The following is a 21,237-nucleotide window of genomic DNA, read 5'->3' as shown; positions in this document are numbered from 1 at the left end:
CCCCCTCAAAGACAGCCGCGCAGGCAGCTATCCGATGGAGGGAGGGGGGAATCCTGTTCTGCATAGCTATCAATTCGGGTGTGATAGTCTTATGTTTGCATACTTATGGGAAAATAAAACTAATTTATTTTAGAGCTTGTATTTGTGTGTATTCATGGTATCATTTGTAGACCCAGTAGATGGCAGTGTGGTGTGGAGAGTGTTTTTGGCAGCTCCTGAAAGGATAGCGGGTGGAACGTTGACCGTTCAAAGGCACTATAAGCAAGATATATATATCTCCACATTGTCCTAGCTACGTTTTCCCATAAAAGTATACACTCGAATACATTTGAATCAAATACATTTGGAACAAGTGATTGTTACATTTAGGGAACATTCTCTAGGCGATGAGATTGGGGGGAAATACAAAAACCCATTCAGATACATTTGGATACATTTAGAAAAGGACAGCATTTTGAGGAAAAATACATTTGAGTCGAAAAATACATTCAGATCCATTCTTAAAGTCAATGAGAAAGATACAGTGAAAAAGGATCATTCCCCAAGGCACCGTTGACCTTCTTGTAGGGCGTGAAGGCAGAATACGATCTATTTGATATTGGTAGGGTCCTTCTCTGTGTGGTTTGGGGCAGATCCAAGAAGCACCAACACCACGAGGTGATTCCTCTGGAAGAGGCTGTCGAGGAATACAAGGTACCTTGAGGGGGAGAAATAGCTGTGTATTCTTCTTGGCAGGTGATCTTCTTAATTCTCAGATCCAGAGTAGGCATGGTATTCCTTGGTGGTTGTTTATTACCTTAGAAGCAGCCAAGGGGAAGCCTGAGGGCTGCTGGGACGGCTGGGAGGAGGGAGTCAAAGTCTTTCTCTCTGCCAGGGGGGCCAAGGGATCTTCCCTTGAAATACAGCAGCTTCAAAGATTTGGGTTGGGACCAAGGCAGGGGGAGAAAGGGTTAACCTCATCCACATCCCCCAGCAAGGTTGCTTTGTACATATTTAGAACACTACAAATGTGAATTGCACATGTCTCCTTTGGCTAGCAGGATGCCTCCTCAATACCCTGCCAAGCAGAGAGCAGCAAGGGGTCAGCTGCAAGGGGGTGGGGACTGGGGGCCAGTGTTATAAGGAAAAAACGGCACCTTTTCCCTTCTGGGGTACCTCAGAGCCCATATAGAGTCCTTTGGTAGCTTCTCTATCGGTAGGAGAAAATAACAGAGGCCAACCAGAGAATATTGAGAAGCAAAGCAGCTAGTAAGCCAGATCTTTATTACCTGTTGCAACAGGGTGCTCACCCCCCCCCCCCACGCAGGAGGGAGGAGGAGACCCCGAACCAAGTCCTTATATAGACATTTGAAATTGCCCACCCTGGAGCCCAAGACCACCCCTCCATACATCATACATACATCACAGAAGGGGCGGCCTACAACAGACTCCTGTCTGGCAGGAAACCTGTTGATGGGTTTACCTGGCTGTTCATGGGTTTACCTGCATATTCTTTTGTGATGAGAACTACTTACGGTATTTATGTATCTGCTTATATCTTAGACCTTCTAATTCTCCTAACACCAGGAATTGACCAGATGGTGCAGGATGCCACCCCCCCCCCAAGTATCTGTTGGAAGCAGATTTAGGAGAGGGGGGGTGGAAGCACCTACTGGTGGGGAGCACACTTCTTCTGGGGATGCTTCCTCCTGCTCCTCTTCCCACTTCTCGCTGGGGCCTCAAGATGAGAAGTCAGGCTGGAAGTCTCCTCGGAGAAGACAAAGGAGCAAGCATGGCTGCCTTTCCTCTTCTCCAGACCAGTTAGTTGGACTAGAAACCTTTCCCATCCCAGTTCTGCAGTGGTTTTCAAGCAGTGTGCTGTGGCAGCTGGGGTGCCTTGAATGATGGTCGGGGTGCCACGGGAGACACTGGCCTCTGTCCCTCTTTCCTTCCCTCCCTCCTCGGATGCCATCTCTGCCTCCCCAAGGCTTGCCCAGCTGTTCTCCCCCAGAGAATGGTGCCTCTGGGGCTGGCCAGGGGGTGTGGGCTGCCAGGAGCTGAGGCGGCCTCAGAGGAAGCAAGCCAACTGGCGAGGGGCCCTTGCTGTTGCGAATGGACAGGCAAGTCCCAGGCCCCTGGGGGGCAGCAGGGGCAGCTCAGAGGCCAAGAGGAGGACTCCTAAGGAGAGGGGAGAGGAGAGGAGGCTGAGAGAGCACTCTGCAAGGGAGGCTGTTCAAGAAAGGGGGAGGGGTGGCAAGCAAGGGGGGACCTAACTGGTCTCCTGAGCCCACAGGGGTGCTGCAGAAAGAAGGGAGTTGGTCCAGGGAGCCGTGGACCCCAAAAGGTTGAAAACCTCTGTACTTTTCTTTCCTCCAGTCAATTCCTTTCCTATTATAGCAAGGCCACTGGACCTAAGAAGCCAGTATAATATACATCTCCTCTCTTTGTCGCCGCCTGGAGATTCGGAGGAAAGAGAGAGGGGAAATTCTGGCCTATCAAGCAGACCTGGACAAGGAAAGCAAAGACCTCCTTGGAAGTGTCCCTTTTGTTACTAGTGAGGGAACAAGCACTTCAAGAAGCAAGTCCGGACTGAGGAGGGAGGGGGAAATCTGCCCATTTCAACTTCTCTCATTTCTCGTTGTTATTTATTTATTATTCTGAAAATGAATCAAATGCTAGGGTGGCTACCTTCTCGTATAAAGATGTTAATACGTGCTTTACCCTCATAAATTCATTTTTTGTGAACATTACCTGGCTGGGCCAACCTTGAGAAATTCAGAGGTGTGAATTTCAAAAGAATGCTGTTTTGGTCTCCATATTTTCCCAAGAATTGCGAATTAGGTAAGTTCACCTTTGAATGCAGCTAAATGGAGTTTATTTCCCATTGTTGTTTATTATGTGAAAAGCAGTCAAGGAGAAGCCTGAGGACTTGTGAGCTGAGAGGGTGGAAGCAGTTCACTTCAAATCCTAATCCTAATTGTGAGCGGAGAGGCTGAAGACTGTGGAGAAGTTGAGACAACTGCGCCAGTTCCTGGAAGAAGAAGAAGAAGAAAAGCGTCTGCTGAATCATGTGGAAGAGGTGGAGAAGGAGATTGCAGGGAGAAGGGATGAGCAGCTGGCCAGACTCTGCAGGAAACTCTCCTCTCTTGAGAGGATCATCCAGGTGATGGAGGAAAAGGGTCAGCAGCCAGCGAGTGAACTGCTGCAGGTAAGACGGCTCCAGGAAAAGGCTGCCTCCCATCCTTTCTGTGCCCCTTCCATGTACGCAAGGAGTGTAGGGGCTCAGTTGACGGAGCCTCGAGTCAGCTTTCTAATGGACAGGAACACCCCAGAGACCTGGGATGCTGAACTCACCTGAAGGCCGACTAGAGATTCTTCAGTCTTCTTGAGGGAAAGGAAGGGGATTTTCTGCTCCTTGCTGATGATTTGCCTCCGAATGCCTTCCCGCTGGGCAATGCTGCCTTCCTGCCCTGCCCTGGGCTTTGCCAAGGATGCAGTCAGGCCTCCTTCTGACATGAGCCAGTCTCTTGACCAAGCTTCTCTTCCCGTTCCCTCCACAACTTCTGGGTGGATGCCCTTCCCCATAGATCCTGATCGGCCCAAAATGGTGCTCGGCCACAGTGACCAAAGAGCAAGACAGAGGGACTCATCCAGACTGCGCCACCTTCTCCACTCACAATCCCATATGGCCAGACGTACAAGCGCTTCTGAACGCCCTCTTTAAGGAGGCGGAGAAGGCTGACATACTGGCCCTATTACGGAATGATTGCCAGATGTCCCCGTCTCCCGGGGACAGTCCCCAGATTTAAAAATCTGTCCCCAACAAAATCCGTCCCCAGAATGTCCCCGGATTTCATATAAGGCCCCCAGACTTATATTTTAAGTGTTGTAGATTTATTAGTAGGGAAGGAATGTTGCGTGATTGGTTCAACGGCCCAAGACACATCATATGGGGACTTCCGGCGAGGCAAAATGGCGGGTGCCACGGCAATGAGCAGCTCCTGAAGCCAGCCAGAGCCAAGTGCACTACCAGGCTGGCTCCGGGCTGCTGAGACTGCTGCCTGCGCTGCCACTGCCGAGGGGGAACCAGGGGTGCCCGGCGCGTCAACTGGGGGAACCGCTGACACCCCCCCCCAGGACCCAAATCAAGGCGGGGGCGAGAGCGCCCGGCCACGTGGCCAATTGGCCAGTGGCGCTCCAGGGCCAGTAAAAATCCCGGAGCCAACCCAGGGAGAAGGAGGAAAGGAGAAGGAGAAGGAAGAGAGAGAAAGAGGAAGGAGAAAAAAGAGGGGAGCCCCGACCTTGCGGCCGCTGAGGAAGAGAGGTAGGAGAGCACCAGGAGGGCAAGGACACGGGGCCGAGCCCAGGCCCGACCCGAGCCTACTCCAGGGCAGATAGCACTCCAAGAGATCAGGCTGGGGCCCAGAGGAAGGCCACGCGACAGAGGAGACCCAGAAGAGAAGGTATTACTTCTTATTTTTTAAAAAAATGATTAAAAAAAATAACATTTTTTTCTCTTTTGGAAAAAAAAGTGTCCTCAGATTCTTTGAAAAAAATCTGGTAACCTTACCTTAAATCCTAACCTTCTAATTCCAAGTCTCTTCTTTCTCAATATCCCTATTCCGTTAACCGCACCAAGCAACAAGCTGTCAAATACAAGTTTAAAACGCAAGCTTTCCTTTGCATATCGCAGAACTTTAAATGTAATTCGTGGTTTTTTCCACCTGTCCTCCAAACTTCGGTCTTTAAATGGGAAATCAGTAGTCAAGCCATACTTTTTGGTAAAACGTTCGTCTGAATCCCGGAAGTCCTACCTGAGAAGAACAATGGGAGTGTCCGCTAGCGCCAGCCACTTCTCCTTCTGCAAGCAGCGCCACCCGAATTCCCACCTGGGATGAGCCGCTAAACTGAGCCGCAGGAGAAAGACTGGGGCGGGCGGCAAGTGGGAGGGGGAAGTCGGGCGCTTCTGTCCCTTGAGAAAAGTGCTGCTCCTCCCCGGAGGCAGCCTGCTTGCAGAGAAGGGGGCCGGGCTGCCTCAAAGCCCATCAAGGCCACGGGCTGCTAGCATGACTCATCCTGGCTTTATCATCTGAGGGGAAAGGGTGCGTGGTCTTAAATGCTGGCCTTGGCAACTTGGCTGAGCTACCTTGGGCCAGTCCTTGGGCCAGCTTAGCCTCCCTCACAGAGGGTTGTTGCGTGGCGAGTTCCCGCTCCCCACCAGGATAAATAAAGACACAAGACACCATAATTAAGGTTAATTGGGCGAATTCGGCCACAACTTTATTGAATTCAGGAATGAGAGGCATTGGCTTAGGCATTGGTCCTATCGACTATCCGGCTCCAGCCCATTTGCTGGAGACACTGGGAAGGGTTAACACTTTATCGGGGGAGTCTCCTGCCAAGGCACGTCGACTAGGAGCTCCCCCGGGTCACCGCTCTGGGGCGTGCCTTTGGCCCACACCTCCATAGGCTTCGGACAGGGCCACGCCCCCCGGAGTCCTTTAACGGACCACCCTTCGCTCACTGGGGGGAGGTGATGGCGTTCCTCCCCCCCCACATCCTCTTAACCCCTTCTTACCAATGCCTACCTCCACACGAGCAATCGCTTGCCGCCAATACTCTCATGCCTGAAACCAATCCCTTATCCCCTTTGCCATATCCATCAGCCAAATATCATTTCCAGCATCCGAGAGATGCACGCCATCAGCCAAATATCATTTCCCGCATCCGAAAGATGCACGCCATCAAACCGGTAGAGGGCCTCACCGTTGACACATATGCCCAGGTGGTCAATGACACTCTCCCCCCCCCCCCCCCGGGCTGCCACTCTACGCACCACCGCCCTATTTATGGCTATCGGGCACCTGCGATCTCACCAAACCCGCCTCTCCATCCACGAGGCCCAAATAAAATAGTAGTGACGTTTGGGTAAGAGGCCTTAAGTTCCTCAAAGTCACTAAAGATATGCCACATCAAGTCGACTGCCTTTCTATAAGCTAACTCTTTTCGCCTAATTGGATAACTAAAGCATCTGGGGGGCCCTCCGCTGCCGCTCTGGCCCTAATAGGGGGCAACATTTCGGCCCAGCGCATTCCCCTTCGAGAGATCCAAGATATATTGATGTAGCTAAGGTGCGGCCCGAGACTGGAATTGATGGCGCGGACCCTGGCCCAATGCACCATGCTGTGCCTGATTATCCAGATGTGCGCCCTCATAGCTCCTGCACCCTAGGTCCCCGTTAACGGCATGGTTTCTATCCCCGTGGACGGTGCAGGGCCTATACTCCAAATATGCATCACAACGTCACCTGAAAGCAAAAGAAGGTAACAAAGCCAGGTCAGGTATACTGTGAACAATCACAAGGTCTTACGAATATATCCTTTATATGCATCAGACTTCCACTGCCCCCAAGTCCTTCATCCTTTCAGATGAGAGTCCCAAATGCACTGCTGTGGTGGCGGCCCCAATCCTAAAGGAGTTAACCACGAATTCAGCTGAGGGTAAACCGCAGGCAGCAATCGCCCCTCGCATAACGCGCATGGACTGATGCCGTGCAAGGCCGGAGCCATCCCAATGTTTGAGGAATGGACCTGAGACGGTTGGTCTCATGTACATGAATTGTTTAGTGTCCTTTACTGCTGATCGGTTTTGGAACATTGGACATGCAGGACTAAATTGGATCTGAACAAGGTCAGGTCTCTCAAAATACCTCGGGCAGCGGAATCTGGTTGGCCCTTACAAACCACTTCGCATAGCGCCAAAGGCAATGGAGTATGCAGCTGTAAATAACTGGGCCTTGTCCTCGGACCAATAGATACTTCTGGATTTTTTTATTTTATTTTTTTATGGTTTTTTATTATGATTATGATTATTATTTTACTTTCTTTCTTTCTTTCTTTCTTTCTTTCTTTCTTTCTTTCTTTCTTTCTTTCTTTCTTTAAGAATTGGCATAGAATGTCATAAGTTAAGGGCCTTCTACTGGATGTTTAAGAGTCTTTGCTGCACGACCCAACACCCTCCAATGTACCAAGTATTGTAGAGCTTCAGCCTTCGTAGGAGGTGTGTAAGCCTAGGATTTTTTAATTTGCCTTGAGGTGTGTCAAGCCTAGGTTTTGTTGTTGTTGTTGTTGTTGTTTGTTTTTGTTTTTATTATTATTATTATCATAAAGTCCACCCAAGCCTTTTTATAAGATCTAAGCATGGGCGTGGCTCCTGAAGCTAATACTCCCTTCAGGACATCACGTTCCCCAGGCTCCAAAGGTGCTCCTGGAATGGATGTGGCAATGTGCTGCGCCTGTGCATCCGTGATGCCCTTGATAACCCCAGGGTAAATTTGGTAGAGAAATAGATGTTTAATTCTAAGCACAAAAGGACAAAGGTCTGGGACAGATTTGCCACTCTAGGAGAGTGCGAAAATTGTTTAGACAGGACACTGCCAACCGTTTGATTGTCGGTCCAGAAGCATACCTGGTGATTCCTGAACTCTGCAGCCCGCAAATGCCACTGTACTTTTCCATGCACTAACCATCAGGTCCGACTTGACCACTCTAGAGAGGCGCACTCAGTGTTGCGGAGCACGCAGTCCCGCTGACAGCTTAGCCAATCACCCGCAAAAGGGGCGGCCAGGGGACACTACCCAGCATGCAACGTTGAGGTGACCAAAGCGTGACCTTACGCTGGCCAAGGGTGACCTTCTTGAGGGGAAGAAGTTGCAGGATTAATTTTTAAGTGCTGCTAGTCTCTCCCTTGGTAGGTGGGATGTCTGTGCAATTGTGTCCAATTCAATACCCAAAATAGGTTATGGTCAAAACTGGACCCTCCGTTTTGTCCGCCACCAAAGGTACCCCAAGCTCCTCAGGTGAAAGCCTCTAAAGTAGAGGCGCAATCAGGGCTATTACTAATGATGGGGGGAAAGAGTCATCGAGGTAATGGGTCACCCCTTCAGAACCAGTTCTAAAGCGAAGAGCCCAGTCCAGAATTGCACTAAATGATTCAAAGTGCACAAGCTACTGAGCACCCTATCGGCATAGATTTGTCTATGGAATAAGCCCCCTCAAATCTAAAAACCTTGCCATAGAAATTCCTCAGGGTGAATTGGCAGGAGACGGAAAGTCAACTCAATGTCGCACTTTGCCAAGAGCGCGCCCCTGCTGAACCTGCGCATAGACTTTATAGCCTGATCAAAGGAGGCATATTTCACAGAACAAGGCTTCTGTGGTATTGCATCATTGACTGAGCCACCTCTAGGGTTGGGTAGGTTGTGGATCTCCTGGAGTCTATGGGGGGACAATGCCTAAAGGTGAAATGAGTAAACCCGCTATAGGTGGCTCCCTGAAGGGACCGGCCACCCTCCCGGCCAGAAATTTCTTTTAATTTCTGTTTTGCAATAGCTGGCATTTCCCAAACTGGTTTTTTTTTGGGGGGGGGGGTTCCCTGAGTTAGGGGGTAATGAAACGAGGATCTTGAAGCCATAAGAGAAACTCTTTCCCAGGGTACTTTGCTGCCTCTATTTTAGGGTATTTATCGAGAAGGGTTCTAAGAGGTGAGAGCTTAACAGAAGAGAACATCACAGTCAAGGGCCAAATTCATACCAGTTTGTGGCTGCTCTTTTTGGCGGGTCTGTGACCTTTTCAACACCCCTGGTTGAAATGCCCCCTGCTGCCCGGAAAGGGCTGTTTACCTTTAAAACATGAAGACGCTATGCACTTCACACATTCATATGCATACTTACAATTTGGCCCCTGGCACACACCCGTGTTATACTCCCAGCAAACCTCATGGTGAGGGACTCGCTTAGCTTCACATTTTCCAACTTTCCTTTTTCCACATAGGGACCCATATGCTCCATCCTGTAATTCTGGTCGCTCAGAACGCAGCAGGTGGTGGGCAGCAGGAAGCTTTTCTGAATCGTCCTCGGTATCAGAAAGCTTACTTCTTTTGCTCTTCTTGGCCGAATGCTTCTTCTTACTTAGACTTCTTTCTCCCTTGCCCATCATTGGAGACTGGTGCTGTTCTGCAGCCGCTGACACTCCCTGTTGCCCCTGCGTCTCATCGTCCGATGTTGTTTCGGAGCCCCCTTCTATGGCAAAGGCTGAGGTTGTGAATCCTGTAGAATACTGGGAAAGTCTGGGGTATACTGAGAGGCAGAAAGGTTATAATTGTAAGTATGAGCCCTACCTCCCAAGGATCTGTTATTGGAAACCTAGGGACACGTAGACTGTAATTATGTGTGAGGATGCATAAATGGATTGCTACCCGAATGTGGAACCCTAAATAAGGAGGCCAAAGTGCAAGGGAGCTCCTCACTATTTCGGAAGAGGCCGCAGTGACCATGGGCCTGAATTGCTGGTAAAAGGTTTCAAAAGCAGAGGAAACACTGATTAGGCCTGTGGGTCGCGGGGCACAGGAGGCTACCCTGACCCATTTTGGACACAGGACCCACTGTTGAATCATTGGCTGCTCTCAGCACTGCCGCGGTGGCCGCGGAGGTGCCGGGGCGGTCCACAACGTTAGATGGCGTATCCGGGATGCATTCTTGGGTGAGCGCAAGAGGTGCCGCTGCCACCTGGTCTGCAGGCCTATATTGCCTATAAAATGTCTAAAAAGCATGGGGGGGGGGGGAACTGTGCCAAAGTCTGTGGGTTACTAGGCACTACGAAGGCCTGAGGCCCCTCTTGGTTCCCTTATGCCACCCCCAGATTCAGCAGGCATTACAAAGCCTGGGACCCCTCCTGGTTCCCTTGTGCCACCCCAGCTATAGCTGCATTTTGCTGGTTCTCTTGAGCAGACATAGTTTGATACCCTTAATTAGCCTGGTTCAGTAAAATCAACGCCAACTAGCTTGGATTATATGCGTGAGCTGCGAGCAATATCACGGTAGTTCAGTATTGTCTGCACTGGTACGTTTAAAGGACTCAAAGATGCCTAACTAATCTCCAACAAATTGTATTTAGCTGCAAACAATATCACTGTAGCTCAGTATTATCTGCACTGGATAGCAATCCAAAATACCAGCCCACACCTCAAAGCAATGTATTTAGAGGAATACTGAGTCTATAATAAACAGAAGAGAACCTTTGATAATGTAAGCAGCTATGCAGCAAGCTAGAGGTAGAATTATAAATTGTAACCCAGCAATACAGCTGTGAAAAATGATAAATTGACTTATGCAACAAACCTATAAGCAAAGCAAAGCTCCCAAGAGCCCTTAAGCACTATTATCAAAATCAACCAAATGAATAAAATTGCCAGATTAAATATATACTTGTAAACTAACAGATGAAACAGCAGAAAGAGATGAACGTAGAAGAGGCATGAGCTATTTACTTTAGATTCCCTATAAACCTGTATGCAAAGCTCGCAAGAGATTGCAGGGGAAGAAGCCCTTCAATAAATCAAATGATATAAAACCCGGATCTCTCTTTCCTTATAACTATGAGTTGACTATACCAAATTATAAAACTTAATGCCTAGGCAGAGAGTAAATGACACAGCTCCACAGAGCACCGACAGCTGAATGAAATAATTTGAATTCCAATATACTGTGCACTAATGCTTCAATTCAATTCAACGCAGGTGGCGCTGTGGGTTAAAGCCTCAGCGCCTAGGACTTGCCGATCGAAAGGTCGGCGGTTCGAATCCCTGCGGCGGGGTGCGCTCCCGCTGCTCGGTCCCAGCGCCTGCCAACCTAGCAGTTCGAAAGCACCTCCGGGTGCAAGTAGATAAATAGGGACCGCTTACCAGCGGGAAGGTAAACGGCGTTTCCGTGTGCGGCTCTGGCTCGCCAGATGCAGCTTTGTCACGCTGGCCACGTGACCCGGAAGTGTCTCCGGACAGCGCTGGCCCCTGGCCTCTTGAGTGAGATGGGCGCACAACCCCAGAGTCTGTCAAGACTGGCCCGTATGGGCAGGGGTACCTTTACCTTTACCTTAATGCTTCAATTTAATTTAAATGTGTTTCGTAAATTCCCAGAATGAAATTCTTAAGAGTGTAAGTATAAACAAAGCAGTAAATTAATTAGAGGATATTAATTCTAAGATCAGCCTAGCCAGAGACGCTGTAGCCAGCTCTATACAAGCTTATGCACCAAGAGGAGGGGCTCCCTGCAGCCCCTTGCGCACTCTTATTTAAGCTAGGCTCTTTTAATAATTGCGCTTTCATCCTTTGTTTATATTGCTTATGTTTATTTCCTTTGTTTGTATTGTTTATATTGCTTTTGAATATAAAACCAACGAGAAAGTGAGGGGCACTCGAAAAGGAGATAGCTCCCACGTGGTTTTGCCTCTCCTAAAATGGCTGCCGCCGCAAGGCCACGTGGGCAATCAAAATGGCGGCCATAATGCATTCCCGTTGCCTAGCGACAATGAACATGCGGAAACACAACGCTAGCCCTTTAACACTGAAAAATTCCGCAGCCTCAAGAGCAAAACCTGCAGGCATTCCCCACATACCCCTTATGAACGTTAATTATTCCCCTGGTTTTCTCGCCGGTTAGACTTAAAAGGGAGGGTTTGTAAAATAACTTCCCACGTGGAATGCCTATAGTAAAATGGCGGCTGCCCAGGAGGCCACGTGGGCGGATGAAATGGTGGCCGGGGCGCGCTGGTTGCCCAGCAACGGCGCAGCTGCTTCCGACCCTTTCCAAGTCTAAACTTCCGCGTGAAATTAAAACAGCCTGTAGAATTCACCCCCTCAAGAATGCTGCTGAAATGATTATTTAACAAGAAATTCAGCCCCTCACCCTGGCAGTAAAATGAAACACAACCAGCACAAAACGCAGCCCGCTCTCCTCCCGCAGCTGCTGTTCCGCCTAATTGCACCGCACTCCCCTGCACAAACCCCTAGCTAAAGAGGAGCCAAACGTTCTTCCTTGAGCTCCTGGCAGAACAGGCAGTCAGCAGTCGAGGGCAGGCAACGGATCTCCAGAAAAAGCTCCACAAAGCTGAATAAATTCCTCTGAAGGGGGCATGCAGCAGCAGGCACAGCAAGCTCCTGAGGGAAGGGAACTTGCACCGAAACACACAGAGCTCCCTGTAAAACTGTAGACGTGAAAGAGATGCTGGAAGCAACACACACACACACACACACACACACACACAGTGATTTTAGCTCACTTACAGCTCCGTTGTTAAACTGCAGCACCTGGAATGGAGCGCAAAGGGGGAAACCCCCAGAAGGAGAAAAGCCCCACAAAACTAGAGATAACAACTCCTGAAAATTCAAGCAGTTTAGAAATCAAGCAATACCAGCAGCGAATGTTGGAAATTCCCTGTAAGAAAGAGAGCTTTTTCTGTGAAACTACTGCATATTCCACGAGGTGCCCTGCAGCTCATCTCCGACAAGCAGGAACAGCTGATATGCGGGTGAAATATACTCAGAGTCGCAAAGTGATTTCATGCTCTTTATTCAGCTCATAGTGGTGAGGAGGAATGAATGAGAGTCCCCTCAAAGTATCTGCTTTATATACATTATTTACACAATGGGCTGCTCATGATTGGCTAATTCTGGAATTCTACTGTAAGCCAATCAGGTTGTAGATTCACTTCTATCTGGTGCATGATTGGGTGGTTCCTGCCAACCAATCATACTGCTGCATTGTTCTAAGACCAATCAGACTGCTGCATTCTGAATCCTATTGTTCTAGGACCAATCAGACTGCTGCCTTTTGGAGCCTATTGTTCTAGGACCAATCAGACTGCTGCAGTTTGGATCCTATTCAACTCAGTACATAACACCCCTCCCCTCTAAGTTCCAGTCCTGCCCGGGAGGTCGCATTCATAGTCCTGAAGGTACGCCGGCGGCCTACGTGTGCGTTGTGGCTTGGGGTGTTCCCTGGTCCGGGGTTCAGGTTCTGGCTCGTGTTCCAAGGATGCTGGCTGTGATGGGGCTGTTTGGTCTGGCGCAACCGGCTCGCTCAGTCGTGGTTCTGGTTCCGGTGTCCTTTCGGCCTCACGGGTCCTCTCTGTATTTACTGATTCTGCCTCTCCTGCTTGCCCCTGCTGCTCTATGGGCCTCACTGCCCCACTGTTCCCTTGGGACTCCTTTGACCTGTCCTCCTCCTCCTGGCTTTCTCCTGGGAATCGTCGCCGTATCTGGTCGCAGTGGCGGTGCCAGCATTGCCCCCCATCTGTTAGCACCTCGTACGACACGGGGCCAGTGACCTTGGTGACTGTGGCAGGTACCCATGCAGGGCCTGCCCCAAAATTCTTTGCGTACACTGGGTCCTGGGCCTCGAAGGTCCGGGGGTTCCTGCCTTCCCCCACCACTACCTCATCCTGAGCTCTATCGGGGTGAAGGCGGTCCAATCTGATTGCAAGGCGCCGACCCATTAGTAGTTCCGCGGGGCTCCGGCCAGTCGTTGAGCTGGGGGTGCTGTGCTGTGCTAGAAGGAATGTGGCAAGGCGGTACTCCCAATCCCCTTGCGTCATGCGGCGAAGGGTGTCCTTGGTGGTCCGCACCATGCGTTCTGCTTGGCCATTGGTGGCCGGGTGGAATGGCGCCGAACGGATGTGGCGGATGGCGTTCTGCGCTGTGAAGGTTTGGAATTCTCCTGACGTAAATGCAGTCCTGTTGTCTGAGACGAGAGTGTTCGGGAGCCCGTGGGTTGCAAACAGCCTGCGTAGTACCCGGATGGCTGCGGACGTAGAAGTGGACGGTACCAGTGCGACTTCCAGCCATTTGGTGTAGGAGTCCACCACTATAAAGAATGTTTTCCCCTGAAAGGGGCCAGCGAAGTCCACATGCAGGCGTGACCATGGTGCTCGGGCGGACTCCCAGGACTGGACTGGGGCCCTTGGGGGATCTGGGCGGGATTCTTGGCAGGCCTGGCAGTGTTTGACCCAGGCCTCTATCTCTCCGTCGATCCCCGGCCACCACACATAACTCCTGGCAAGGGCTTTCATTCTTACTACCCCTGGGTGTGTCTCGTGTAGGGCTGTGAGGACCCTTTTGCGGAGGGGCTGGGGAACAATGACCCTGCTTCCCCATAACAGGCACCCCTTGTGGGCTGACAGTTCATGTTTGCGGGTTGTGTAGCCGGCGAATTCTGGCCCGGGGCTGCTGCTGGGCCATTCCCTCCACACCCAGTCCAGGACCCGGGAGATGACCCTATGTTTCTTGGAATGGTGTGCAACTTCTTGTGCCTGAATGGGGCGGTCGGGAAGCAGCTCCAGGCTCATAACCTCTTGTGCAGGTGCTGGGTTGGGGCCTGTTCCTGGTAGTGGTAGCCTGCTGAGGGCGTCCGCATGGCCCATCGCCTTCCCAGGGCAGTGAATCAGTGCATACTGGTAGCTGGCAAGGAAAATTGACCACCTGAGGACGCGAGGAGACAGCACTTGGGGGATCTGCTTTTCGGGGGCAAACAAGCCAAGCAACGGCTTGTGGTCAGTCACCACGGTGAAGGGCCGCCCGTACAAGAAATCATGGAATTTTTTTACTCCCTTCACGATTGCCAGACCCTCCTTGTCGATTTGCGAGTAGTTCCGCTCGGTATCGTTGAGTGTCTGGGAAAAGTATGCCACCGGTACCTCTCTTCCATCCGGGAGTTGGTGTCCCAGGACAGCGCCAATGCCATAGGGTGAGGCGTCGCATGCTAGCACCACCGGCAGCCTCTCGTCGAAGTGTGCCAAGACCGAGTTTGAGACAAGCAAGTCCTTGACTGCCTGGAATGCGGCCTCCTGGCGCTCGCCCCACACCCAAGGGGCCCGCTTGTCCAGGAGTCTGTGTAGGGGCTCTGCTACCACCGCCTTGTGGGGAAGGAAGGAATGGTAAAAGTTCAATAGTCCCAAGAAGGCCTGAAGTTCAGTCTTGTTCTTGGGTGCTGGGGCATCACAAATGGCCCGTACCTTGTCCCCAGTCGGGTGGACCCCTTCTGCATCCACCATAAATCCCAGAAAGTCCACCTGAGGCACTCCTAGTAGACATTTTTCCCGCTTCACCTTGAGACCCGCCGTCTGGAAACGGTGCAGAACGGTGCGGAGGCGGTCCTCAAACTCCTCTGGTGTGGGCCCGGCAATCAACACATCATCGAAGAAGGGGGTGACACCAGGAATCCCTTTAAGGAGAGAGTCCATTAGATTCTGGAATATGCCTGGTGCCACGCTGACCCCAAATTGCAGCCGCTTTACCCTGAACGCTCCTCTGTCCGTCACAATCGTCTGTGCCTCTGCTGTAGCCTCATCTACTGGCAGCTGTTGATATGCTTGGGCCAAGTCCAGCTTGCCAAAAAATTTTGACCCAGCCAGGGTGGCAAGGACATGGCTGACCACTGGCACTGGGTATGCATGGGCCGTGAGGGCCTTGTTTATGGTACATTTGTAGTCTGCGCAGATGCGGACCGAACCATTAGGCTTGACGGGTGTGACGATTGGGGTTTCCCAGGGGGCATTAGGCACCGGCTCCAGCACTCCTTGCTCCACGAGTCGGTCCAATTCCTCATCTATACGGGGTTTCAGGGCGAGCGGGACCCGGCGGGCCTTGAGCCTGACAGGTGGTACTGTGGGGTCAAGCTGTAGAGCAATGGGGGGGGGGGGCGTATACTGTCCCAATTTCCCATTGAAAACCCCCAGAAATTCCTTGCATATGGCGTCCACGTCCACTTGTAAGCTCATGTGGTTCACCCCGGTGATGGCTAGCCCCAGTGGTCCAAACCATGCCAATCCCAGTAAGCTAATGTAGGGGCCCTTGACCACAAGCAAGTCCAGTTGCCGCGTCCACCCTCTGTATTGCACCCTGAAGGTCCCCACCCCCATTGTGGGGACCTTACGTTTCTGGAAGTCCCGGAGGGTGAATGGGGCCGGCCTGAGTTTGGGACCCCCAGTAGGGCACAGTTTCCTTAAGGTCCTTGCCGAGATTATGGATAGAGTTGAACCCGTGTCAAGCTCCATGCGGCATGGGGCCCCCTCTATCTGTACCTCTACATAAATTTTCTCTACGTTGGGGTGGGGCAACTGGTTTACCTGGAAGTTCTTGAGCTCCGTCGAGTTGCCTTGGTGCGTTGGGCCCCGGGACCTGGGGCTCTTGGATTGGTCATCTGATGCCTGGCGTCAGGTGGGACGAGCCCGACACACCCGGGCAATGTGTCCCAATTTTCTGCACTTCCTGCACTCTGCGTTGCGGAAACGGCAGGTCCTCCTCTCGTGACTTTCTCCACAGCTTGCGCAGTTCCCTCCTTCTCATCGAGGCAGCTGTGGTATGTGGGCTGCTTGAGTGCGCTGCTGTACTCGGTGCACCTCCTCCCTGTCGGATCCTGAGTCGTCGGTGAGGTCTTTGTGGTGGACCCTCGGTTGGGACGGCTGGCTCTGCCGTGCCTCCTGCGTCGACCTCACGGCAGCTTCCGTTGCCAGGGCCTCCTCCAGAGCGACCTGGAACGTGAGGTTCTTCTTAGCGTAGAGGCGTCGTTGCAGCTTCTCATCCTTCAGGCCACTGACGAGGCGGTCACGAAGCATGTTCTCCAGCTCTGAGAAGTTGCAGAACCGGGCAGCTTGGCGGAGAGAGGTCACAAACCCAGTTATGGTTTCCCCAGGGGCTTGCCGCTTTGCGTAGAAGGCATTTCGACGAGCCACCACTGAGGGCTGTGGCGAAAAGTGCCCCTTCAGCTGTTCCATTATTGTTTTGTATGGAACAGTAGCGACGTCTTCAGGTGCAAGGAGAGCCCTGGCGATTTCAAACGTCTCCTCTCCGCAGACGCTGAAGAATATTGCCCTCCTCTTGGCGTCTTCTGCATCGGTGACCCCTTTGGCTTCTAGGAGGAAGGTGAAACGGGAGGCGTACGCTTCCCAGTCTCCAGATGCTGGGTTGAACGGCGAGAAGCTGCTGTCGGTTGCCATTCTGAGTTCCTTGGGTCCCGGAGCTGAAGCCTGGATACACGGTGCGAGGCAGCGGTGCGGCAGGTGGCGGTGCTGCGGTGCTGTGTGTGGCAGTCAGCTCAGTGGGATCCCATCCTCGTCGCCAGTGAAATATACTCAGAGTCGCAAAGTGATTTCATGCTCTTTATTCAGCTCATAGTGGTGAAGAGGAATGAATGAGAGTCCCCTCAAAGTATCTGCTTTATATACATTATTTACACAATGGGCTGCTCATGATTGGCTAATTCTGGAATTCTACTGTAAGCCAATCAGGTTGTGGATTCACTTCTATCTGGTGCATGATTGGGTGGTTCCTGCCAACCAATCATACTGCTGCATTGTTCTAAGACCAATCAGACTGCTGCATTCTGAATCCTATTGTTCTAGGACCAATCAGACTGCTGCAGTTTGGATCCTATTCAACTCAGTACATAACAGCGGGGAAACAAACGTGGGGGCTAGCCGGTGAAAGAGGGCGAGCCCCCTCTGAGCCGGCCCTAAATAGGGCAGATCTGGCCGGGATTCCCCTGTTCTCCGGGGGCTGAAACCAGCCCCCGCTCATGTGGGGGTGGGCGTGAAGCCCGCAACCCCACCTCCTGGGCAGGCTGGAAGTGGCTTTCCTAGAAAAGGTAACAGTTGGTTTGCTATCCTCTAGATGTTCTTGTAGCGGGCTCAAAGCAGGTTTACACGGGGGTTGCGTTCCGAGGTACCGTGCGTTTAAATGAAATTGCGTATATTGGGGACAGCATTGGAAAAGCCTGCAAACACCCTCTAAACTTCCGGAAGCCCTTTTGAAAGGCCTTTTGAAAACCAGCAGCCTCCCTGCAAAACTCCTTGCTCCAACTCTCCACAGGTCTGAAAGGTCGGTGCCAAAGCTCCTGGGAGGGAGTCGAGCTGCTGTTTCCAGGCCACTTTGCCGCTTTTGTGCTCTTGGGGGGGGGGGACATTTTTGCCCCTTCCAGTGCCCCTTCCAGCTCTGCGGCAGTGTGCATGTGCCTCGAAGGCACGTAAATGGAGTTGCCCTTGTCAACGATCAGCAGCTGCTCCATGCAGTGGCAGCTGGTCCCTTAGGGCAAACCAGGCACTACCCCACCAACCGGACTTTCCTCTCAGGCAACCCGCACCTGCCTGCCTTCTGACTCAAATCCAGTCCAGGTGGTGGCTCTAGCTCTCTGCTTTGGTCTCTCCCCTAGTCTCAACGTGGCCCTTGTAGAACTCGGCAGAGGAGAACGGAGACGAAACCAGAATTTGCCATCGCTGCTTGACTCTGGGTCCGCTTGCGATTGGCAGCACGGGAGGCAGAAAGCCCAGTCTCATGATGCAGGCGCCAGCCCCCTCTGGCCCCAAGAGCCAGTTTTCTCCTTGTCTCTGTGCTCAGCAACTGCTGCACAGGCTGTGCCACTCTGGCTTACTCTCACCACCTGAGCACTGGCATTTGGGAAGCGGTAGTGGCTGCTTTGGGGTGGCTCAGGGAAATGTCACTCCTCTCGAAATCAGATCGACTTGGGTGTATTATCCTAGCCACAAGGAGACCGTGGTGACTGTCAATTTGGACAGCTGTAGACATTTAGAATCATGGAGGATATGTTGATCAGTGGCTACTGGTCAGGGCTATTTCTTGCCACTATTATCACAAACCACATGCTTTTGATTACCAGTTTCTGGGGAACATGATGGACAGAGTGCTCTTGTCCCCGTGTCCCTATGGATTCCCAAGGGCATGTGGTTGGCCATTGTGGGAACAGAATGCTGATCTAACCCAGCAAGGCTCCGGTGTTCTTTAGCATGCACCAGCTACTCTTGCACTAAGACTCTGATACAGCATGTGTCATTCCCCACACCAATACACTCTCTCTCACTCTCTCTCTCTCTCTCTCTTTAAAATAAATTTTTATTAAGATTTTAAAGGTTACAAAAGAGAATAAAAAAGACAATCAAAGAAAAAAAGAGAAAAGAAAAAAACCCAATACATATAAAGAAAAAACATAATCAAAAAACAGAAAAATAGAAAAAATAAAAGAAATAAAAAACACATCAAACCTTTAACTCACTTACTTGCATTCACTTATTTCCTTGACTTCCTCACGCCTCCCATTTTTGTATTCTAATTCAATTAGATATTCCAGCAAATCCTTGCAACTTGGTTTTTATCCTGCTAATTTATCTTAACTTACTATAATTCCCCTCTTTATATTCTAATTCATATAAATATTTCAACAAATCCTTCATCTTAAACTTTATCCTTATATCTTGTCTTAATATACTGTAATTTCCCATTCTCTCTTTCACTAAACAACCATCCACTTTTACTTCCTTTAATCTTATTTCCAGTAATACTTATAATCTATACTTATTCTAAAAACATTTCTCCTAGGGTCAAAGAAAGATTCAATTCCACGATTCCCCCATCTCTTAAAAAAAAAAAAACAAAGAAAAAAAAAACAGACAAATTATATACACTTTAAATTCCCAATTTTTTCCACCAGATCTCCATCCCGGTTTCGGCCCCTAGCAATAGTTCCATCAATCTCCAAAAACCCTCAACCCGGAGATCTCAAGTCCGAAGCTCTTAAGTCTCTTTCGTATCCCCTCTGCCGGTCTTTTTGATAGTCTTTGATGTTAAAAACCAAATCTCGGAGCAGCTCCAACCCAACAGTAATCATATTCCTTCCTGCCAAACTTCCATAATTAACGATAGGGCCTATAGAATGTTCCAAATCTTGCTTCACACTCTTTTCAAATCCAAAGACCCCCAAATCTCCGACCTCCACCTGGCTCAGATTTATATCCCAGAGGTCATTTGCTGTCCACACAGGGAGATCTCTCCATCCTTCTTTCTCGAGGCCGAGCCAGGCTTCCATCTCCAAAAATTTACTTCTCCTAGTTGCCATCATGTAAGACCTCCAGTTGTAGTCCACCATTTGTCTCTGTAGGGCCACGGCTCCCCCTTTCATCACTTCAGTCACGACAAGATTCTCCTTTTCAGGTTTTTCAATTTGTTCAGTTGGCAGAGGTTCCCATGCCGAGTTCTTGTCCACTTCTTCACCAATGCCCATTTTTGTTCCCAATATTACTACGTTCGTAGCCATAGCATTTATCTGATCATGCAGCTTTCCCAAGAGATAAAATGTCCTGTTCAGCTCGCACTCAATTTCCTTCCCAACTGCCATCCTTACACAGTCCAAGGTCAAAAACTAGTTTCTCAGGGCTTTATCTTTAAAAACAATTTCCCAGCTGGTTCCTTGTAACAGTATCCCAAAGCTCCCTCTAGAGGGATTCAAGTTTCTTTTCACTCCTTCCAACACAGACCCAAAGGTCCCATACATTAAATTGAAACAGTTCCTTGTTTCCTTTTAAACGTAAAGTTGTAACCAAAACGGGCAGTAGAAAACAAAGTTAGTTCTTCTTTTGTATCTTGTCAGCAGACTTGACAGCTGTCAGATTTATCTATTCACCGTCAGCGGGCTCTCACAGACCACTCCCGGGTTTGGGGAAGTGGCACTTCAATTCCCAAATTTTTAACCTCCTTCTGCAGGGTCCCCTGCTTTCACAAAAAGTATTGATGATAGTTTCAATCAATGGAATTTAAATCCTTTACATAAAATTCTCCACAACCTTAGTTAACAGGTTCTTTGCTTCAGTTTATTTACAGAAAGGGGAGGCGGACTTCCTGTTTAGACCTTCCCCGATCAGTACCAATTTTAAAAAGAAACTTTAAATACTTTAAGTCCAATTTCCGTTTACTCACGGGTTATTGTTTGAAATCCAATTGTCCACAAGAAAAAGTCAGCGCTCTCCGGCAACACTCCATAAAAATAGCCATCGATTCAAAACACCGCACCACTCACCCCACGTCACTTTGGAAGCCCCAAAAAGGGCTCCTGGTGTCAGCCGAATCCCACGTTCCCAGACTTCATCCGCCAGACTTCACGGCACGACCCGATGGCGCTAACCCGGAAGTCCTCTCTCTCTCTCTCTCTCTCTCTCTCTCTCTCTCTCTCTCTCTCTCTCTCCAGGGGCGGGGAGTATTGGCGGGGGGGGAGGGGGGATGAACTGGGTCCTAATCAACAGCAGCCCTGGGGATGAGGGGATCAAATTCTCCATCCTTGCCAACTCCTTTTAGTGATGGGCTGCTTGCCACTGCTGTGCTCCTAAAGCTCTCTTGCTCCCCCCTCCTCTCTTTCTCTTTCTCTTTCTCTTTCTCTTGAATGTGGTAGCTTGAGATAGAACTAACCACCCTGAACATTCCTGGAGAGGAAGATGGGAAGGAGGCCGGAGGCATGGTTCACCAGCTGCTGTGTGCTGCATTGCCCAGACAAAGTCGTGGGCTGGGGCTCCAGCTGTTGCTCACTTTCTACCCCTGCCTCTGCAACGTGCTCTAGACAAGGGGTGGTGAACATGTGACCCCATCATC

The 21,237-nt window shown here is 50.5% G+C and overlaps 2 long non-coding RNA genes across 2 annotated transcripts in view; one reads left to right on the top strand and one right to left on the bottom strand.

Annotated features, from left to right (window-relative positions):
* LOC310836093 overlaps nt 1–21,237 on the bottom strand; it is a 382,060-nt gene that overhangs the window by 239,339 nt on the left and 121,484 nt on the right. The window lies entirely within an intron of this gene.
* Nucleotides 1–21,237, top strand: part of LOC310836100 — a 267,356-nt gene that overhangs the window by 146,251 nt on the left and 99,868 nt on the right. The gene's annotated exons all lie outside the window — the stretch shown is intronic.

The sequence above is a fragment of the Podarcis gaigeae genome, assembly GCF_964106915.1.
Source record: "Podarcis gaigeae genome assembly, chromosome: W".
In the NCBI taxonomy this organism is placed as follows: Eukaryota; Metazoa; Chordata; class Lepidosauria; order Squamata; family Lacertidae; genus Podarcis; species Podarcis gaigeae.
The sequence above is the reverse complement of the archived record's forward strand: the minus strand, read 5'-3'. Positions and strand labels throughout refer to the sequence as shown.